The 22,309-nt window shown below is 42.8% G+C and overlaps 1 long non-coding RNA gene across 1 annotated transcript; it reads right to left on the reverse strand.

Annotated features, from left to right (window-relative positions):
• Positions 1-4,290: 4,290 nt before the first annotated feature.
• LOC136790402 (uncharacterized) lies at positions 4,291-18,601 on the reverse strand. Its single transcript, XR_010830287.1, has 3 exons — positions 17,759-18,601; positions 17,228-17,335; positions 4,291-4,547 (listed from the first exon to the last, which is right to left on the reverse strand). It is a non-coding gene; the product is annotated as an uncharacterized lncRNA (long non-coding RNA).
• Between the last annotated feature and the right edge of the window lie 3,708 nt (positions 18,602-22,309).

Here is a 22,309-nt window from a genome sequence, read left to right on the forward strand (position 1 = left end):
AATAGCAGATAAAATATTCACATTAATAAACAATTCACATTATATTCACATTCTTAAATCATTAAGAATAAGTCACAACAGGAGCTGACACTATTAGGGAGCAAAACATATTTGCAAGAAAACTTGAAAACATTGCAAGACTGAGAAAAGGGAGGACTTATGTGCAGAAAAGGATGAATTATTTCATACTCTCGTTGCTTCAGTCTTCAGAGGAAAGCAGAAAAGCATCATATACCCATATACCTACACACTCTTTGATATCTCCTTTCTCCAGCTGGCCTTTGTTCCCTCCTCTGTTTATCTGAGATGCTGGATGGCATTCACCCAGGAGTTACTCTGAAGGCAGCTAACACCCTCTGTGAACAGTTTCGAAGAACTCTGGAGGATAGGAAAGGTCCATGGTAATAGTTATGGTGCTTGCTCTCTCCATCAAGTCACAGCAAATAAAGGCACAAAAAGGTCCTGTAAAATTTTGCATTTGTCACTGTAACTGTGACGGGAAAAAGGCCAAGAGAAGATCTATTAAAACAACTGTGTGCTACGGACTTGAGTGATGGACTAGCAAATACGTTTCTGAAGAGTGCAGACCAAAGCTTAATCCTGCTTAAGGGCAGGATTGAAATTCAGAGTGCTTCTTCTATTTATCAAGCTCAATCTCAAGTCAAAAACTGGAACAGATTTCAAAGAGTGCAGAATACCACACCAGAGGGAAGGAAAGAAGGAAAGCTGGTGAACAGTGCACAAATGGAAGGTTCCTCTAGGCTGCAATAATACAGGGAATGGGTGGGGGGGAATATATCAGATCAAACTGAGAAGGAATCAACAAAATCCACGTTGTTAGAAGAAAAAGGTAGATTCATTTTAAGTACACGAGTAAAAAAAATCATTTATAAGATAAGGGAGCTGAGTATCCCTCTGTTCAGCACTGGATGGGCTCACAGTAATGTGAGCAGTCCTGGGGAAAGCACACTTGGTGAAATGTGGGGAGAAACTGAAGAGTTCAGAGTGGAGCAACAGAAATGATCAAAGGTTTAGAAATATGATTTGAAAGGACAGGATGAAAGAGCTGGATTTGTTTAATGTACAGAGGAAAAGCAAGAGGGGAACAGAAAGAAAGGAACAGAACAAAAGTCTCCAAACATAAAAAGGAATTTTTTCAAGAGACAGCAATCAATAAATTATACTCCAAGATCACCATGGAAAGGAAGGCATTTAGTTTAATTTATTTTTTAAAAAAATCACTATTGCTGTAAATTTAACAGACATCTTTCAGGGATGATGCAGGTAAAGCTAATGGCATCTCAAAGCAGGGCAGCAGACCTTTGACAGACCTCTTGGACACTGATTTCTGTGATTTCAGTAATTTTGATTACCTCATTTTATCTGTTCTTGGGATGTTATTTCTTTTAAGAGCATGCAACAGCTAATAACAAAAGCAGAACACACTTTCCTTTGAAACAGCTTTTCTCCACTGTATTACTGCATATAATGACCGCATTATTAAGTGTCAGCAGTGCTAAAGGTTTGCTATATTTTAGTTTCCAAGCGTTGAAGCATCAGACTTATGGCAGCTAAATGCAGCACAGTTGTTGCCTCTGCTAATGAGGGGGAAGAAAAAGGTCAGCATCAATACGGAGGGAAAACACTCCGTATGAAGCGTGAGGATAAAAGCACATGTTAAGGGCAGAATTGTAGACAACCAAAGTTCCTCAGCAACCTGGAGTGACAACCACTACAGAGACGTACAGCAAGTCACCAGGAAAGATGTTTCTGTCCATGGAAATTCATGACACACTCTATCCAGGCTTAATGGTTAGTTATTGTAGCTTCTTCACTTTAAATACGCATTCACATTCTCTTTTAATTCCTCTATTAATTGTGATATTTATAGACCCACGTTAAAATACTCAAAGTTATTTAACCTGATGAACAAGTTACAAAGTCATTGGATTGTTAAATCCTAGCTATTTATTCAACGGGGGTGCCACATATTTCTCCAAGGCCACAGAACCAGTAATTGCTGAGCTTCAGGAAAGAATAAAGGAATAGATCAGTCCCTGCTATCTCGGCTTCTTACCCTTGAAGGGGCACCTAGGGCACTGTTCTGCTCTTGCTCAAAGACAGAGCTGGACAAGTCTGCCTATTCCCAGAGTGAAACCTCTTCCCAAGGTTAGGAAAAGTCATGAGAGGCACATGCCAGCTATTTCTCTTCTGTGCATGTTCTACCTCACATCCAAAATTCTCCAAAGTGACTTGGAGAAGGTTTTGAGAGGGTTCAGAAAGGATCCAATTAAGAAGGGGTTCTGAAAAAGACAAAGCTGAAGGGGAAGGAAGGAGGGAGCTGCTGAACAAAACAAGGACGAGGTAGGTCAGCAGGACCGAGCAACCCCCTCTGCATACACTGGAACCATACAGTAAGGGCATTACAGGTGGAGAGCAGACTCTCTCAGTCCATCCCCCTACAAGCATACTGTTTTTCTTGATGTACAGTCAGTGGAGGGTAAGAGAGCTGGCTGTGCCCCTCACTGACCTCTCCGAGCACCTCGCATTAGTAAACCCACCACTCTGCCTGTGAAGCCACATAGACAGAGAACCCAATTTTGTGCTGCAATCAACCATGCTACAGAGAGATGAACACTGACCTTTCGTCCCATTCTACTGCCGTCCCAAAGCAGTAGACACAATGCTTTAAAAGACACAAACGATTTAAGCCAAGAGAGACAGATATTTGTGAGCTGAAGGTCAGAATTCAGAGGCATCTGTCAGCAGCCAGAAATCACTGCTTAACAAGCATCTTGTGACACTGTTCTCTGAAGAGTTCCTGATACAGCCCTGCATCAGCTGCTGACACTGATCCACTACCAGGAGCATTTCAGCATTGCTCTTGGCTCTGGAGGCTGACGTGACTTCTCTGAGCATGAAAAAGTGCAGTGTCACTTCTCAGCCGAGGTTACATCTTCTCTCAGGACTCTCCTAAACGATTAAAATGCAGAGAGGTGCCTTAAATTGCATTGTGTGGGTTTGGCAGGTTACCAAATCCCAGGACTGTGGAATTAGTAGGTTGTTTTTTTCAGCTTGATGCTGAAATAGACAAAGCGATTAATTGAACCAAAACATTTCATTTCACATCTGTGTTATACGCCTCTTCTGCAAGGCAAGCAAGGGTGGATTGGAGTTGTCGGTCATCTCCAAGGGAAACTAGCAGGAGCTGCTCTGAAAAGTTGGATATTGAGCGTCCCAAGTTCCACGTGCTGAAACCAGCAATGGACCTTTTAAAATTTTGACTCCTTGTTTACTTTAGATCTTTTTGTTTGCAAGTATAAAATTTTCAGATATCTTGCAAATATTTTGTCATAGTGGACTCCAAAAATCGTATATGGAAAAAAAGTCATGATCATATAAATGGAAACTGTAAGAAATAGTTATTATTTCATCTCCCCATACTAAGAAAAAATATTTCACCATCAAATCGTAAGTACAAAGAGATGCTTGAGCACATCTAGTATTCCCTCATCCTGATTCAAAACATTACTTGATGGAGCAGAAGTATTATTCACTGAAGTTGGCTAGAAGGGACTAGTTTTCTTCTGGAAACTGCTGATCCAGTGGAACCAAAATGGTCTCTGACCCTTGTGTTCATCCTGCCAAACCTTCCCCACGCCAAGCAGGGCTGCCCAGTCAGCTCTCCATCCCTGCTCCACCATGTCCCAGGGCAGTCAGCTCCCACACCACTCATGTCCTTTGTGCAGCCGACAGGTCCCAGGCCTCAAGGGGATCTCAGCATCATTTCAGAAATGTCTGCAATAAATACTTTGGTTTTCCAGCACAAATCTACCACCACACAGCAGTTCTCCTTGAAAAGGTGCATGTTAAGGACCTTGAAGGTGCAGCCAGAACCATCTTGCCCAGCACAGCCCTGTGCTTCTAGGAGAGTATCAAAGTTTGTGCCAGGATGCAGACTCCAGTAACCGCTTGATAAGATCCAGATATCAAGAGTAACAGGACCAGTTTCTCCACACCAGTTCAGAACTGTTCAGTAATGACAAACTGAACAGCTGTAACCACATCAGTCCATAATACACACACAGACATCCAGACTGTACATTGCTACCACCCTGCTCACCACCTCTCTGGGGCAAACTTCTCCTGTGACAAGCTGCTGCTCAACTCAGCCATCAGAGCATCCGAATCTCCTGCAAAAAGTGACACAGCACAAAGATGGGGAGGAGTTGGACGCACAGAGACTGCACAAGCAAGCTGGCCTTTAAGAGAAGCTACTGCAGTGGGGTTTGACAAATTGCAGAGCATCATACCTAGACAACAACCAGTCTTAAATCCCAGAGAAGATAAAGATGATTCAGACATGCTTTCTGAATATCCCAGGCACTCAGAATAGCAAAAACAAACAAGCAAAAAACAACAACAAAAAAAAACACTGTCCTGTCACACAAATTAGATCATTTTGTTTGACGATCTGTTTACTTATTACTGTTCCACATTTCAATTGATGCACTAGCTGATTCACCACCATGGTTTGCTATCAGTGCCTGTAATTAGGAAGAAAAAAAACAAGGTTGTTTTCAAAAGCAGCAAAGTATCTAGCTGTACGTGCAGGACAAAGAGGTGTTTTTTTCTTTCTTCCCTCCAAAAGCAGTAGCAATTCATTGGCAGATGCTCTTTTCACTCTGGGGAAAGAGTGCTTGAACTAAAACAAATGAAAACTAACAGATATACACCTAAACTACATACCTTGATTTACTTTGACTATATACCTAAAACTTCGTAATGCCAGTACAAAAGGAGATTTGCAGATCACCAGTAAGGCTAAATTAGGCCGGCACCTGTAATTTAAATCATCCAACAAAGCACCTCCACAATTAAAAACCCCATAACTTAGTCCCTCAGCAAAGACAAGGCCACAGAAGCAGAGGAGGCTCCAAGAAAGTAAAGAAACTCAGTTCCTCAGGGCTGAGGACATCTCCCAGAACACGCGGTAAATCACGGAACAACCATCAATGGGAGCCAGCAGGGCTTGGAGCACAGCCTGTGCACCACACACCACCTACCAAGAAGTCACTTCACATTTGCTTTAGCTGTTTGATTTCACATACTCCTGTACAGACACTTGCACGCAGCGGTTGAAACAAGGATTTACCCCAACAAGTGCGTTAACGCACCAATATTGGTTCAGGCGTGGCAGATTTGGGCCACAGGTACATGAACAACTCAGAGTCAGTGCTGTAAGGCTTTACATGAAGCACTGCCTGAAGGTGTGAGGTTATGCCTAGAGGGAATGAACTGATGAAATATCAAGAAAGGACAAAACACAAGGCTGGAAAAGGGCCCTTTCAGCATATTCTTTAATGACTTACAGGTCCATTAACACAAGCCAAGGAACTCCTTCAGATCTGGAGCTCCCTGCTTAGTCTACACCTTCTTGATGCAGAGGTTATCTTGCTAGGGTTTGATACATCACTCCACCAAGAATCGGGCAGTGCTTCCCAAAGAAGCCAACAAATGTTTGTGGAACACAAATATCCTACACAAATACGTGGATCTGCAAGTGTCAGGGACAGAACTTGCATCTTTCCTCGCTTCTTGTGATGTGCAACTGTCCGATCACCAGATGCTGCTGCATGCTACCTGATGCCTGGTCCTGTACCTCTGGGACTCTGCTGCTCATTTTTCTTCCCCTGCCCAAGGTATAGCCAACACCATGGGAGCCAAATGAGACACAAAAGTGATTTCTGTTCTTTATGAGAGTCTCTTGAGGAGGTAAGTAATAAAATCTGGCTAAAACAGGGCTTAGAGAGCTTTATGTTTTTGTATTTTTAATTGATATTTAAAAGGTCACATTTATCCGTAATGCCTGACAAACAAAATAATTGCAGCAATTATATCAAAACTAACCTTCTGGCAATGCTGTGTCACTAGCAGAAATTTACATCTGTTTTTTAGAAATTCATACCAAAAAATGTTTTTATTTATTTTTTTTTCCTTCCTGCAGATCCAGATTGGTCCCTCGCAGAGGGCCAGGAAGCGGTGTAATTCATTAATTCTTTTGACATCACAGCAACACAACAGTATTTACATGCTGGTTACATAGGTATGTGCCTATCAGAAAGAACGTTGCTTATAGGCATAGTAAAAATAAATTTACACATAGGTTCTTTAATAAAAAAGGTGCCGTGCCCACATTTCTAACATTCACATATGCACACAATCCATGTGAGATGCTGAGCTTAACTGACAAGGTATTTTACAAGTGCAAGCACAGGAAGTTTTCTTTGGCATAGAGGTGTATTTGGCCGTACTGATTTGAATACAGTAACCACCAAGTTCTGCGATTACAACTACAGATATATGTCATAAAAAACAAATCCTTTATTCTCTGCTGCACTGGAAGTCAATTACGAAAGCGGCGGCTCCAATTACTGAGTCACAGCCTTCAAACTCGATGGAAAAATTCTACCGTAGGACAAAAGAAGAGCGTTAGTCAGAAAGGCTAGGAAAGTTGCAGCTCTGAGAAAATTGTCACCGCTGGGATCTGAAAATAAGGGTGGGCTTTCCCAATGGAAACTCTCAGGACATTTGCCATCACAAGCCAGCAGCTGCAGATCTTTGGAGCTCTGTGACCAAACACAGCCAGCAGAAGGTCCAAGTGTCCCTACAGCCCCATGAAGGTGTGGCTGCATTGTTGCTATAGGCATTCAGAAAACACTCGTACCTGTTTCTGAGGGGACATAACTGAGCCAGTGTGGTAAGATCACCTTTTACAAATGCACACCTTCCTTCCATCCACTGCTTATTTTGTTTGACTAAGTCTCTGCCCTGCTCCTTGCCTCAGCAGCTTCTAGGAAATACATTCGGATGCAATGGGTGGGCAGACAGGAATTCACTACTTACTGTCAATTATCCCCAAATATTTGTGTTTAGTTGCATCAAAAGATGCAAGTTCTCAGCTATCACTTTTCAGACCAAATTTATATGCTGACATAGAATCCTATGGTATAACTTAAGAAAGCAGTAGGAAAGGGAAGAAGGGAATACAGGCTGTCCTCAAGGAAGAGCTTTGCAAGCTCTGAGAAGGACTAAGAGAAAAACATCATATGCAAAATATCACCATTCCTGTCTGACATTTCTGGAGAGTTTTACAGGCAAACAGGAAATAAAACTTGTACCCACAACATATTTTTCAAATGGAAGTTCCCAGTTACCTCAGCATTTATCTGGGACCCACCTGTATCCCTCAAAAGACTGTTTGTGCCAGCTCCTTGACATTATCAACTTGTGTTATTTGCTGCCTCCCGAAATGTCAGCTGCCTAACCTTTCTCCAAGCTGTTCTTACACAGTCTGCTTTTCCAAAACTCATTAAGTATAGCAAAGACCTACAGTCCTGTGTAAATCTTGCAATCAAGCCAAGCTGCAAAGGGAATACTAAGATCTTCGAACCCTCTCAAACTTGCAGCAGGGAATCAGAAGTGCACAAAAAGTCTGTCCTCACTGCTGAGCTGTTAGAAAATATATACAACTTTTATTTTTTGTTGTTGATTTTTCAAGAATGACAGTGACTACAGCTAGCTATCTTTTACAGTATAACTAATAAATGCAGTTCAAAAGCTACCTTTCCGGTTAGTTGTGCATCAACTAATAGACAAGTTACCAGAGTATTAAGACTTCAAGAAATTTGTGTCGTGTTCCTTTACACATCCTTATCATTGTTTCCAATAGATTTAAACATGAAAGGATGAGGATTCAAGGACTTAAGCTCAGTACCTGAATTCCTCTCTTGTCCATCACCAACAGAGCTGGACCACTACTTAATTTTGGCTCTCAGTGGATATGGGTCTCAGATTGTGCATCCAGGTGGGGTGGCCACTTGCACATGGGGAGTCAGCGTGGAAGTTTGGAAACAACCCTTCCTCTGAGCCTCTCTAGAGAGGCTGACCATCTTTTGCATCTTCAGTTTTCACATCCTCTGAGAACACCAGTGTGATCACAAGATAATTGGGGGAGAGGAAATGGTTTTAAAACCCCAGCTGAGAACTTCAGAGGCTGTGCTTGTGCTAAAACTGCCGATAACCACAGGGTAGGTGGCTCTGTCGGTGCTCAGCAGAAGAAGGTGGCAGCTGGGTGGCTGTTTGATGGATATCAGATGCCTAATGAGGCAGTTAAACATCCGAGGCAATTAAGCATCTCAGCCTAAGTTTAGTGTAACCCAGCTGATTTTGCCAGTTGGAAGTCCACATTATCAGCCATCCCAGGTGATCAAAGAGGACAGTAACCTCCAGCAGTAGAGGAGAGGCAGAGACATGTGCAGTGAGCAGCATTTGGAGCAAGGTATGGCTATGGGGGGCTCCAGAGAAGGACCGCTCTCCACAGCCTCAGCTCAGGCCTGCTAGCTACCTCAGATTGATGTGACTAGAGAAGGATTGCCTGAGCATTTTCACCAGCAGAGCTGGACTGTGAAGTACTCTCCACAACAACGCAAACATTTTTATTTTGCAGATATCTCCAGGCCAAATCATAGCAGCTCATTTCAATCCCCAGCCCTGCAGAAGAGGTAGCATCCATATCGAGCTGCGAGCCCCTGCACCTGCAGCAGAGAAGCTGGACCAAGGCTTCCCCTCTTGGTCCCTGCTTTCTCTATAGCTTCACAGAACTTCTCAGCAGCTGACAGGATCGATGACCAAGTTATTTCTTAGTACAGCTGTCCCCACATAACATGTCTAGGTTTGACTGAGTAGATCCCCAAGGAGTTTGCTCTGTAATGAGTGCTTATTCCCCATGAAAGAGGAGGCTTAAATCTGTTCCTCCCAATTCGTAATTGTCTAAGTGTCAAAGTAATTATGCACGTCATTAGAACAATTCAGTATTAAGATTTCATAGATGCTATGGCTACAGTTCAGCCCTTCCCAGTAAATTGGGATAAATGAAAACAGTCAGTTCAAGAAATTATGGAAAAATATTTTTTTTAAAAAAAATCACTTTTTCTTTCCCAAAGTCACCTGTGGGGGATTTAAAAAAAAATCAACCTTAAAACCAATTATACACAAATCTCATCCTCCACCTTGACTCCAAGGGAACATTTAGTTTAAGACACCATTTTTAGCTTTTTGAACTTCATAGGCTGTACTTCCCATTTTTCTAGTATTTACCCAACAGTAAAGCCATGAGTTCAGTAATCTCAAGGTCACTTCGTAGTGTTCAGATCCATAGAAGGAAAGACTTTATCCTAAACAGATTCAGACAAGACAAAATAATGAAAAAAAGTGATCTTGAATAACTTTTAAGCCTGTAGTACTTGGTGATGTTATCCAAGCTGGATACCCAAAGCCTCAGCCCTGAAGCTTACGCTCTGTACAGAACATAAAGGTAAAGGGCACCTTTCAGGGTGAAATGCAAGAAGGCATTTCAGAGCGCCTTCCAGCTGCTGGGATGGTGGCCCTTGGGAGGAATCTAGCATTCCTGCAAGCTGGAATCATTCAAAGACCTTCAAAGAAATGAAACTCTTAACTAGAGAAATAAGCAAGTGCAAAAGTGCTTGCAGAAGGATGGGGCACGATATCCAACAGATCCCTTCAGAGAGCCTAAACAAAGTCATTAAAAAAGAAGTAGGCTTACATCCCTAAATACTGCAGGAAGCTCAAAACGCTGTAGCAAAGCAAGCTTGCTGACCTCAGGTGGCATCTCCGGAGCTGAAGGGGTGCAGGAAGGCTGAAAGCTGGGGAGCCCTGGCCTGTCCCAGGGCACGAAGAAGAGATGAGAGCCAGGCTTGCCACCACTCCCCTTGCTGAGATGCTCACAGCTGTGCAAGCCATCGCTCCCTTGTGCTCCGTTTCCAGGACTGGTACCTTCACTAAAACCAAGCAAATGCTGCAAGGACTGTCTGATCACACAGCTGCAGCCAATAAGCAGATTACCTCTATTTCTTTTTAGTTTAATTTTTAGAACTTCTTACTTATTTTTATGGTACAAAGTCTCTGCCAAGGTGGAGAAAGCAAACATCTCATATTTCCTGAGGCTGATCAGCAGAGCACACATGGTTGGTTAAGAATTATTATGCCAGCCAGAAGTGTGGCAAACACACACTTTTTGTATTATAGGTGAAGTGGGAATTCAACAAATCAGTTTATGAGAAAACATCTGCAGGCACCTGATAACAGAAACTATTAATGAGTCCATGCAGGTAGGAGATAGAGATGATGCAGCTTTATTACCGGGTGTCTTCATAAATTTAAAAAAATAACCAGAATTACTATCCCAGATTCATGGGGCTGTATTTCATGAAATATTTTAATACAGGAAAAAAACAAACAAAAAACACAACATACCCAACACTTCAGTACGATTTACACTGAGAGCTAGATCTCATTCAGACTTAAATTCAGCAACAACAGTTGAGGTAACATCAGCCACCTCATGAACCACAGGAACAAAAAGATTTCTTATCTGCTAGTAGAACTTCTGTGGCATCATTAGAGGTAACCAGAGTACGGATCATGACAGAAAACACGGTCATTTGAATATACTTATTTCTATTTTGAAATATAGTTTCCATGAGCACAAGTGCACCTTAACCATAACTATTTCTGGAAAAAAAAAACAAACATCTTTGGAGAAGAGGAAGGCTGTCTTATAACATAGGGTGGCTCCTACTCAACACGTGCACAGCTCCATAACAAAGGCCATATGGAAAGACAGGCTTTAAATGCACCACTTCTCTAAGCTCTGCTGGTTATGGGCAAGAAGCCTTCTCCCTACCACAACCTGTGACAATTGCTTTTTGTCCTTTTTCTCTGCACCCTCAAGAAGAGCCTTGCTGCGTCTCCTCTTTGGGCAATGGAAGGTGGTGATCTCTTCTCCCTTTTGCTGGTAGAGAGAAATTGGAATAAAAATGCTGCCAGTTGTACTGTGCTATGCAAGAGAATTTAAACTAGGCAAACTTTGCAAGAGCCCCAAAATTCCAGAGACCTTGTAGGCAAAGCACTCAAAATGTGCCAGTCACTGCGTTCATCTGCCCCCAGCAACAGCTTCTAGCACTCACATGCTTATGGGTGCAGTGAGGATCAGCCAGTTCTCCAAGCCTTGAAGCTATAAGGCTTATATATAAAACCAGCAAGCCAATGGCTGGCAGAGCAACAGCTCTGAACCCTCACTGGAAAAGGCAGTCTTGAACATGATGCATTGAATTCAGGACCCGCTTAAGAGAGCCTATCTACGATACAACGGGTATGCGTGCTAGGCACCTATTCCTATGGTCACCTCAATTTCTTTCTTCTTCTTGAATCAGATTTGTTCAAGAGGACTTCTACCAACAGAGGACAAGCACTGTCCATAAAAGTTCCTAATTTCACTACCAACAGGCCCATCTGAAGAGCAGATGTAGTTATACCACTTTTGAACAGAAAACTTGCTCAGAGCTAAGAAAATGGCAGTGATTCAACTGTATGGGTCTTTTTTTTTTTTTTTTACAGGGCTGAAACAGATTTCCATCACTTGTCTAATTAGCCATACCCTGAAGTTTGTGCAAAACACAGATATTTAAGTAGCAGTTTCTATGACTACCATCATTCTGCTCATTATCTCTGAAGGATTAGCCAGAGGATTCTCTTTAGCAGAAGCTAGGAAAGGAAAGTCACGATGGCACACTACGTGATATGATAGGTACTAGAAGTACAATGAATCTTTTTAATGAAGATTATTATCATTATTTTTTAAGAGCACTGCTTTCAAGACCCTTTGCGTGTTGGCCAAATACGTTTGTGCTGTTGATTCACGACCTGTCACTTACAAATTGTCAAGAACTTTCCAGCAAGCAAAACATGAGCAGACTCCAGAGCTGCAGCCAAAATTGGTTCGGTACATTGCACTCCTTCACCTCCTCCAGTCCTATGCTCCAGCCAGGGCATGGAGAGAAAACATCAGCAAACTGAAGACTGAATATCTAAGGATCTACTTACAAAGAGCTTTAATTTTAGTAAGTTTTGGGAAGTGGCTGGAGGGGAAAGATTTCCTTTAAGAATTAAAAGACCGTGAAACGATGAATTTCTCTCTCCCAGTTTTGCTTTTATGCCTGCATCTGTGACAAGCGGGAGTTGGTTCCAAGGCGCCAAGAGGATCATACTCTGTCGAGCTGACTGAAAAATTAGCTTCCTTCTCCCTGAGGAAACCCTGGGACTTCAAAGTCTGGTTTCATTCCACAGACAGACTGAAAAATAAAATATCTTGGAAACTTTCACAAAAACAGGTTACACTTTCTCCAATGTTATTGAAAAGACTCCTTTAGCAATTTATTGTTTTGGTATGGAATTTTAGAAATCACAACATATTCCAAACATCTAGGGATATTTAACAAGTTTACATTACAAGCTTCCTCATGGAGTTTTTTCTTGAGTCCTAGTTTTGTGGCCAAGGCACCGGACTGACCTTGTAAGTATGGGCGAGCACTGGGCTGAAGCAAGATTCAACCCCCAGCAAGTCATCATTCTCTGCACAGCTGAGCTGGCACAGACTGGGAGAAGCTCCTCTGTCTTCTGTCTTAGGCTAGGCAAGGCAAGAATCATGGCAGATGGGTAAGTACCAAGAGAGTCACTTCGGGACAGGACTGCACGCTTACCAACCCAGGTACAATTATACCTTTCTTGTCATTGCTCGCAGAAAGCTCAAAGTCACAAGAACCTTAGTTTATCAGCATTGTACAACTGCTGCTAGAAAGCCCATAGGCTTTTAAACAGCTCCTGAAGTCTGAAAGTGAATCTAAAAGCATTGTAAAGTCCTGGCAAGAATATTGGGGTTCCTTTTCATTTCTAACAGTAGAAATTCACAGGAGACTAACTCCTGCTAAACTAGCTGCAGCCATTCTATAGCTGACTTAAAATGAACAAAAAAGCCACAAATCCCAGAATATTAGTTAAGTTTTTAAACACAGTTGTATATTTTGGAGAGTTTAGAAGTCCTGCAGGAACTTTATAATAGCTTGAAACATTCAGTTATACCTTCCATAACTGGGCATTAAGCTCAGCTTTTTACCAGCTACTTTAGTATAGTCAGTGTGCTCTGCAGCGCTACAACAGCATTTATAGCTCTTCAGAATATAACCCCATTTACACTCGAGTCTTAATACTCTCAGCTGTCTGGGAAAGAGTATTTCCACTTGCTCTGTGTATGTCAAGGCAGAAGTGACTTTTTGTGGACAGCCTTTTTCTTCTAGGTTGTTACACACAGAGAACAATCCCTTCTTATGCCAGGGAGCCCCAGCGCACCGAACACCAACAGAAAGATTCTGTCTGTAGCACAAAGGCACCCAGTTTCCCAGAGTAGCAAAAGAATATCCAAAATAAGACCCGATCTCAAATCTTCAGTAACCTAGATGAGTTACTTACTTGTCCCAGCTTTAACCCCAGATGTAACACATGCAGCCTTGCAGCCACAGGCAGGAGAGCAGCAAAACAGTGGCTGTAGCTGTGAGACCCGTAACCCATGGAAAAACAACCAATCCCCCACACTCCTAGCTTAAACTTCAGTCCTGCACCTCTTTGCTTTGGTGCAGATAATTGTCTTCACACCCGCTTCCCAACAATATTTCCTGTTATCTGCCCTGTTTCCAAAATGTACCTTTAAGAATCTTAGATCACTGTTGGCCTCACAGCGTAAGCGATAAAAGGTATGGCAATGTCTCAGATGAGTTTAAGACAAGTGATGGATGGCAGATGAACGCTGAGGCAGGCAACCAGTACCTTCGTCGTGTATCACCATTAAATAGAGTTGGAGAGGCATCGTGTTCCTTTGGTGGCAGGCTGCATCTCTAACGGGATAAACTTCAGTGTGCTAATTGGCACAGATTACAAATTGCCTGCTGGTGTGTGCCCAGAGGTCCTGGGCGATAGGCTGAATGAAGCAAATTTCTGTGTAATTGCCCAAAGAGATTTGGACTGAAATCCTTAATCATGGTTTTAATGAGGGAACAAGAATTCTGATTTTATCAGTTGCTCTGTTAGCTTTTGCCCACAAGTATTGCAGATGGCTCTCGCTTTGATTTCTGATCTGCAATGCACAGGCCGTGCTCATGTCTAAATGGGCCTTGTCATTCGGGGAGAAAAGGTGAGGAAGTGGAATCAGAAAGGGAGAAGGAAGAAACTCAGCAATGCTTTTGCTGTGTTTCAGAAAATTCTGTCTGGTAGGAGCGGCCGGATGGAAACCACAGAATAGCCAGGGGCAAAGCATCCTGCTGGCTGAGCAGATGGATGACTGCGGCCAAGGCCTGCAGAGCCAAGCCAAGTCACCTCAGCACCTTGCCCCTGCTCACTGCATCTGCACGCCCAGCGGACGGATGGATACTCCAGCTATCACTTTGTTTCTTCACGATGCTGTAAGAAAGGGACATTTTGGAAATAGAGACCAGAGTGTCTATTTGCCTTTCTTATTACTTTCCTTTTTACAGAGCCATGCTTTAGAGAAACAGAAGCACATAACCTGGCCAAGGTCATAAGGCTCTCCCAAAGCCCTAGTTTTAAGACTCTTCTTCATGTTCTAGCAACATAATAAGGTTCAGATCACATTAGACAAACAAGACTCGCGATCCATACGCACACCAGAAAATAGCTACCTAATTCTCCATCTTTCTTTCTTCCCCCTGAAAAACTCACATTTGGGGAAAAGATTTAAACCCAGTTGGGTTTGTATTCTCCTTCCATAACGTTTAGCTGCCTTATCTGAAGAAGCCTGTTCTTCTGAGTTGCTAAGACACTTCATTATATTCCCTCAAATCTCCAGCACTTTGAAGAACACCACTGTAGTGCTGGCCACAACACCTGAAGCTGCACATCTCTTCTCCCCACAGAGAGCTACACAACAGCCTATATATGTCTTCCATTAACAATGTTATCGCAATTAGAAACTATTCTGAAATAATTGTTTTTAAGGCACTTTACAGCAGGCAGACCTTAGATAGGAAGGTAGCTTGTTTCCTAATGCTTAGAACCAACTGCAACTCTTATAAAAACAACCTCCCCCCCACCTACACATTCAGAATGGCCATTTTTTCCCATAAACGGAGAATCTCTTTCCAAGACAGTCTCAAGAGATAAATGAATCTTTACTGCCTATCACAATACTCCAAGTCATAATAGTTCAGATGATGACAAAACTAGCCCTTTTAACCACCATTTTTACCTTATTTTCTATGTATTGTAAAAGAAAATTGACATTTTCTGTGCTTTGGAAAGAGAAAACAGATTGCAACAAACAGGGGCCTCGCTGGCTAAGACATTACTGAAAGTTGATGGATTAGTCCTAACATTGATTAGCTCAGTACAAATAAATACAACTATTATATTTTCTTTAATGTCATGAATGTCTCCTGGCATCTCTGGGATCGTGACAGAATAGACTTCATCCTCTTTAGTACAAGGTTATAGGTAAGAACAGATATCATGCTGTTTTAAACAGCATTCACTGATAAGGGTAAATGAATCAGACAGGAAAAGACAAAGGAACATATTTTCTAATGAATTTCTTCTTAGTTAAGCACCCCAGGATTATTAAAGACAAGTAAAAGAGTTCAGCAAACATCCCTTTGCATTTCAGACATCAACTACTTTCCCTGTTAAGTGCAATAATTATTTGCATTCACATTTGTATTTGAAAGAAGCAAAACCCACCATACAATATTTTTTCTCAAATGCCTTCCTAGAAGTAACCACAAGTCATTTTGAAACCCACAAGCTGAGAGAGGCTGCTAACAGCAGAGTACCTCTGCCTGTGCAAGGTTACTCACCTTAGGATAATAAAGGAGCAGGACAGGTGAATCACACAAACACAACGCAGCCAGAAACAACAGAGAAGGAATGTACGAATCTTGTTCAGAATTAGTGAAATATTTCCAACATGCTGCTGCCCACAGTGAGCCCAGCCATGTGCTTCCCCTCTGCTGCTGGTGGGCCCCAAGGGGAATGATGGCTCTGAGAAGAAACCACCATTTTTACTAGGGATTTGTCCCCTGGCTTGGGTCAGCTACATGGGAGGAGAGAATAGTGGAAGGGCTAAACTCAAGACTGCAAGTGCACTTATTAGGGCTCTCAACTAGGTAAAGTGTTTGGGCATCTGGCTGGCATTTCTCAGAAGAAAAATAACTTTGAGCAGTCACTGAGGTGATAGGAGAAGGACCAGATGTTTTCTGATAGCTAGCAAGCCTTACTCTGATCTTAGTTCAAATGCTTCCAGATATATGCACATTTCTGTACACCCTTCCCCCCAAAAGAATACCAATCTTCCCACAGAAAAATCCTTAAAGAGAACACATTAAAAATAAATAAATAAAGCTCCTCCTGCCCCGGAGAAACACATTGATTGTCATCTCTCCATTTCTTTGCCTGTTTTTTTTTTTTTTTTAATTTACACTTCAAAGAAACAGCTAGAGAGAAAGAACAGAGTCCACAGCAGCACCAGCTTAACTAAAACAATTTTTGAATATTCATTTTCCCTCCTCTCTCCACAGGAAGATCGGTACTGCTATCGCAGTTGCGTGATGTGCATGCTGAGGCTTTGTTGAGCTCCAATTTCCAGTGAAAGAGCATCTATTGAATTTTTATGCTTGTTAGTATAATTATAATTCAATATTTGCACTGCAGTAACACCTAAGCAATCCTGCTGAGATTCATTCTGCTGTGCAGTGTACAAACACACTGACATGACGCAAAAAGGGTTGAGTGGCTGCCAGTCCCACCTCGCAGAAAGCACATATGATTTAAAGGCCGAGTCTACAACATTTTTGTCAAGACTTGTACATCTGTCACTTGCATGAGGACCTGAACTATGAAAGGTGAACGGAAACAAGAGCTTTAACATGTATTCTTCTATTGCATTCACACACAGACTCTACAATTAGGTGACTGCAGCAAGCAGTTGAACTACCAGAGTGGTTCAGCATAGAACACGTGCAGACCAGTGCACCAGCCCAAAGCCCACTGAGCAGATCCAAGTGCTATCATTTTGGCTAAGCACACCATCTACCTCTGTGCTCACAAGTGAGCCAGCAATTGCTAGTGCTTCTGTTGCTTCTTTTCTTCCATCCCCTGTCCTGTCCTTCTACTCTCTCTAGAAAATTCATCATCTTAGTGTTTAAGTTTATAGCATTTCTAATTAGGCAAAACACCAAACCAATAAGCAGTAAGTTTTTTATCATAGGAAATAATTTATTCTTAGGAAGAGGGAAAAATAAGTTACCTTACCATTTGATGAGATGTCCAGCTCAGAAAAACAGGCCATTGTTTGATGCTTCACAGGCAAATACCATATTTTACATCCATTGCATTGGCAGAAGACCTTTCAGAACTTTGAGTGATTAAAAGAATTGTGGACATGGTGCGTTCACACATATGAACACATAGCTTCAGGTGCACATATACGTGAAATACATGCTTGTGTGTATACACAAACATACACACACCCCTATGGGCTTTTATACCCAGAGGGCAGAATTTGAGCTTTGAGTGCCTTAAAAAAAAGATGCAGAAAAGAAGCCACAAAAGACCTCATCAGGTGAACAGTGGAGGAGTTACCCAGCTGTTCCCATACCTTCCACTGAGATAAATGGGAGACAAACTCCCAGGGCTCAGTAAATCCTACTGGCTTTAGCAAAGCACAGAAAACCCAGAGACTCTGGATATCCATAGACCTAAGGACTAGCAGGCTGCTAGAAACAAGCACAGCAAAGCTGGCAAACACACCTTGGCTATCAAGCTGAATGCAACGTACCCTGAGCCTGCTGAGCAAGTTACCATCAGCTGTGGCAACCCTGCCCACCACCAACAGATCTATGGGCCATTAAGCCCAAGCTTGTTTCAGTTAGGCTAATTAATTACTACTTTGCAGCACCTTCCCCTCAGCTGGACCCTGCTGTTGCTAGATTACTTCACACTGATGAGAAAGAAAAATTGTGCCCCAAAAGATAATCAGCAATCTGCTTCAAAGCATTCATATTTATACTGAGTAACAGTAAAACAACAACAAAGAATTATTTTTACAGCAGCTGAAGGTTAGTTGGGCAGCATGACACTGGGGTGCTCTCAGTGGGAAGCCCAAGAGAAGAGTAAAAGCCCCTTTCAGGGACCACAAACTTAACCCACAGCTAATGCTCGTATTTGGTAATTACTACTGCATTCAGCACGTTTCAGGCTGGTGATAAAGCCCAAGCCTTTGAGAACTCACCTTTATCAGCCTGGGCAGGCCGTACAGCAGCAGTTTTGAAAGCCATGTGCTGTTTTTAGCACAAGGTGGGTGAGACAGGTCTCCTTCAGTGCTGGGCTGATCCTGCACCAGGCCCATCCGAGCACCCAAACTGCAGTTTCCTTCTCTGCAAAATGCCAGGTTCCTGCAGACATGGTGTGACATGGTGCAAACCTGTGAGCCCAGCTGACTGCTGTGTCTGGGGGCTGAGAGGAGGGAAGGACTTGTCCCGCCTCCTCTCACCTGACTGAGGTACTTCTGGTAACAGCTCTCACCTCTGCCTCATTGAGCCTCTTAAAATCGCCTTCCTGAAAATAAAGGGGTGTCCTTTAGTGCTCTTCTACTTCATTGTGTTGACATAATATGAAATGGCTTGTAGTTGCTTTCTTGGATGAAGAAAACACCCACAGGTGCTTCTTATGTAGGCCTCAGTTATGCGCCATGAAAGTCAGTGACATATTTGGTGCTTCTCAGTCTCCTTACTTTGAGCAGGAAAGAATATTTTTGCCTTCTGACCTCATTTTGATTAGCTTTGGGTGGCAGAAGGTATATTACAACATTAGACTGCATGATTCCTATTTTAGCAAAAATAAAGCCATCAATACATTAAACACGACATGTGCTCCGGCTGGCCAGCCTGCGCCATGCAGTAACAGCCACCTTCCCCCCGTGGGGCAGCCACCGGTCTCTGGCTGAGGGGGCTTGGAAAAACCTGTCTCTCTCAGCGGGTTGTTTAATGCAGCGTCTTGACAAAGCACACAGATACAGCAGTGGCTTGTTGGCCTAATCCAGCTTGTAAAGTCTTTTAGTAAAACGTGGTGATTCTGGTAGTCAGGCAAAAAGCACAGTATCTTAAATCAAGCTGTAGGTAAAGTGTTTTAGAAGACAGCCGCAAATATATTGCTGAATCACTGTAACGAGTCCAAACTTCATGATCATTTCAGTGAGATGCTTCCTGTCACGCCCACAGCCACAGAAATGGGGAGAGGTAGCACAAGGCACGACAGGCCCCTTTGATACTCCTGCCAGCCATAGAGTTTCACTTGAGCTTTTTGTTTATTTACACCCAAAGAAAATCCAATTCTGTAGTTTTCTCCCTTCCTCCAAGAGGAATAAACTGCATTTTTCCTAAAGAGATGACAATCATCTGTCACTCGCAATGACAGTTGCCGGCCCTCATGGTCCTTAAACAAATTAATTCCATTAAGATCTAATGATTCTCTGTTGTGAAAACGTTCTGCCACTATTTAGATTGTGTGCATCTGACAGAAAATATATGCTTTCAAAGTGGCCATGGATACTATCACATGGCAGCAAGTAGGAGTACTGATTTCATCTGAACAAAGGTTCTTGTTAAAAACAAACTTATTAAAAAACACCCCAGCTCTGCTTTTGTTCATTTGACAAGCAAACAGCGTTTCTCAGATTTCAGCACTTCAGTTGGTCTTTGGGTAATGACTATTCCTCCTTCATATATTTTTTGTGAGTCACATCTGCAGAGACAGCCGATCCCTCCACATCTTCTCATACTGGCTGCCAGCAGCGCTCCCAAGGTTCCCACTGAGGGCACATCATCATAGCCTGGGGCTGCTTGCTCCTGGTATGCTTCCAGTTTGCATCTCTCCAGGTCCCTGTCCCTCTGTACCAGACACCAGAGGGGACAGGACAGCCCTGTGCAGCATGGCCATCCCCTCCCCGGCTCCTGCCACAGGGCAGCCCCACCATCCAGCCAAGCACTGGCGGCAGGAGGAGGCTCGTTCATCTGTCAGCTGCCGTCTCTGCAGCCACGTAGCTTGGAAAAAATCAGAAAGAGGTGTGTTTTTTGTTGTTACCCACACTGCACCTTCTAGCCTCTGCAGCATTGTATACTTGGCTTGTATAAAGCACTTCATTTTGGAAAATGAGAGGTGGAGGTGGAATATGGAGCTGCCTCAACTTCTTCAACAGCCATGAAGAGGGAAGAAGGAAAGACTGCTTTGCTATAATCACAACAGAAAATTAAGGAAAAACTGATGATGTTACCAGACTTTAGGTTGAAAATGAATGAAAGGGAATTTATGTTCACATAGCTTATGATTCAAAGTTCTCTGTCCCAGGGTATTTTGAAGACCAAAAGCATAGCTAGGCTCCGACAAGAGACTGGCAAGTTTCTGGTGGACACAAGTCTGGCCATAGGTGATTTTAAACACAGTGGTCTACAAGTAATGCCAGGGCAAACAGAGTAATCTCCCTTTTAGCAATCGTCTTGCCAAGCCTGCTGCTCTACTGGTAACTGTGTAATTCTGTATTTTCCAATAATAGTGCTTTCTTTTAATCTGTTCTTGAGAAATGTTCTGTCTGGATTTCCCCCACCCCCCACCCCATATTTTCTCTCTCTCTTATCAGGGACAGAGACAGACAACTCTGTAACTCCCCAGCAAGCGCTCCATCAAGCCACGAACTTTGCTGCAGCTAGTTATCTTACCCCAGCACTGAATTCTTATCAGAAACTCTCCACTTTTTTTTTTTCTTTTAATTGCAAATAAAAGGAAAGGGTATGCTGCTATTCATCCCCATTTCTCCAACATCTACCAGTTCTGTGCATCTCGCTCTATTCACAGAGGATCCTAACAGTATTTGTAGAGGACATGATAGCATTTCTAAACAACAGAATTACCAGCTTCTCTGCTGCTCAGTATCATGCCACCAGGGCTTTAGGGCACAGAGGAGGTAAGAGATAACACCTCCTGTTTATCACAGGTCAGGGCAATGCAGCCCACTGAGCACACTGAGAGCCCAGTCCCAGCACAGTGCAGTTACTGAGAGCAAGCTGCAAGGAAGGACAGAGCCAACAGCTCGACTGACTGCTGAGATTGCTACAGAGAAGTAGAAACACTGGATCAGAGCTGTGCTGTTTCACAGCACATGAAATTGCTGTAATATACTCGCATTACTCTGCACAGCATTTTTAAAAATTTCTTCTGAGCTCCATTTTCTAATCAAAGACTTCTTCCTTTTAACCTACCTTCCTGCTTTATACTCACTAAACAGATTTAGCCAAAGACAGCTGAAAATCTGATTTTGGGAAGTTTTCCTTTATCCTCACTTATATTACTTTTCTCAGATTCCAACCTTCTGCCTGAACTGTGAGACAGGAAAGTAGTTGGCAATTTTTGTTTTAGCAAACTGGGTTTCAAAGGAAACAGGTTCTGCTTGCATGTACTGACAGCCATCTGTCCCCTCTCAATGCCTGCAAGGCCCATTAAAACCTTCAGCTGCAGTTATTATAAGAAAATATGTAAAACAATCTCTCTTATATGAGCAGGGAAACCTCATCAGGAGCAGTAATACATAAAAATAATTGAGCAGAAGTGACAAGCAGGAACAGGGCTGCAAATCTGAGAGCCAGGTGCAAAACACACTCAAAACCTGGTCTTCTGCCCTGAAATTTGCCTGTGTGCTGCCTCTGCTGGGGATGAGATGAAAGTGGGGCCATGGAAGTTCCCAATAGAGCCCCCCCCAGGGCAGGTGCCCACAGCCCACGTGCACCCCATGAGGCTCAATGCCCCACTGTGCAGGCAGATCTGCATTTGGATGCAAGTTTAATAGAGCTAAAGAGCTGCAGGTTTCCCAATTAGCGCCCACCACCACAGCATGGGTGAGCCCAAGCTCTGCACCCACCCCTCCTGCCCTGCCACGATCCGACTGTCTAGCTACACACTCGCAGGCTGCTTTGAGCAGCTCTGCATGAAATATCTTCTCTTCTGTGCACTAAAGCTCAGCTCTTTGAAATAAATCTCACTGAACTTCTTACACAGGTGAATTTACACTCAGGCCATAGGAAGAATAATGTACTAGTATTGGGCTAAAGATGAACCATTTCTTGCATTCTGTATTGATTCTTTTATAAGGTTCAAGAAATCATTTGTTTGCTGCATATATGTCCAATACGATGCTGAGCTGATTTTAAATGAGGTGCAAAAAAGTCACACAGGACAGCAAAGGTAAGAAGAAGAGAGGTCTGTGGAAAAGCAAGCCTGTAGCAGCTCTGAAACTTTATTAGAAAAATTTCAGAGTTTAAGTAAAAAAAAAAAACAAACA

Source organism: Anser cygnoides, chromosome 3 (genome assembly GCF_040182565.1).
Source record: "Anser cygnoides isolate HZ-2024a breed goose chromosome 3, Taihu_goose_T2T_genome, whole genome shotgun sequence".
In the NCBI taxonomy this organism is placed as follows: domain Eukaryota; kingdom Metazoa; phylum Chordata; class Aves; order Anseriformes; family Anatidae; genus Anser; species Anser cygnoides.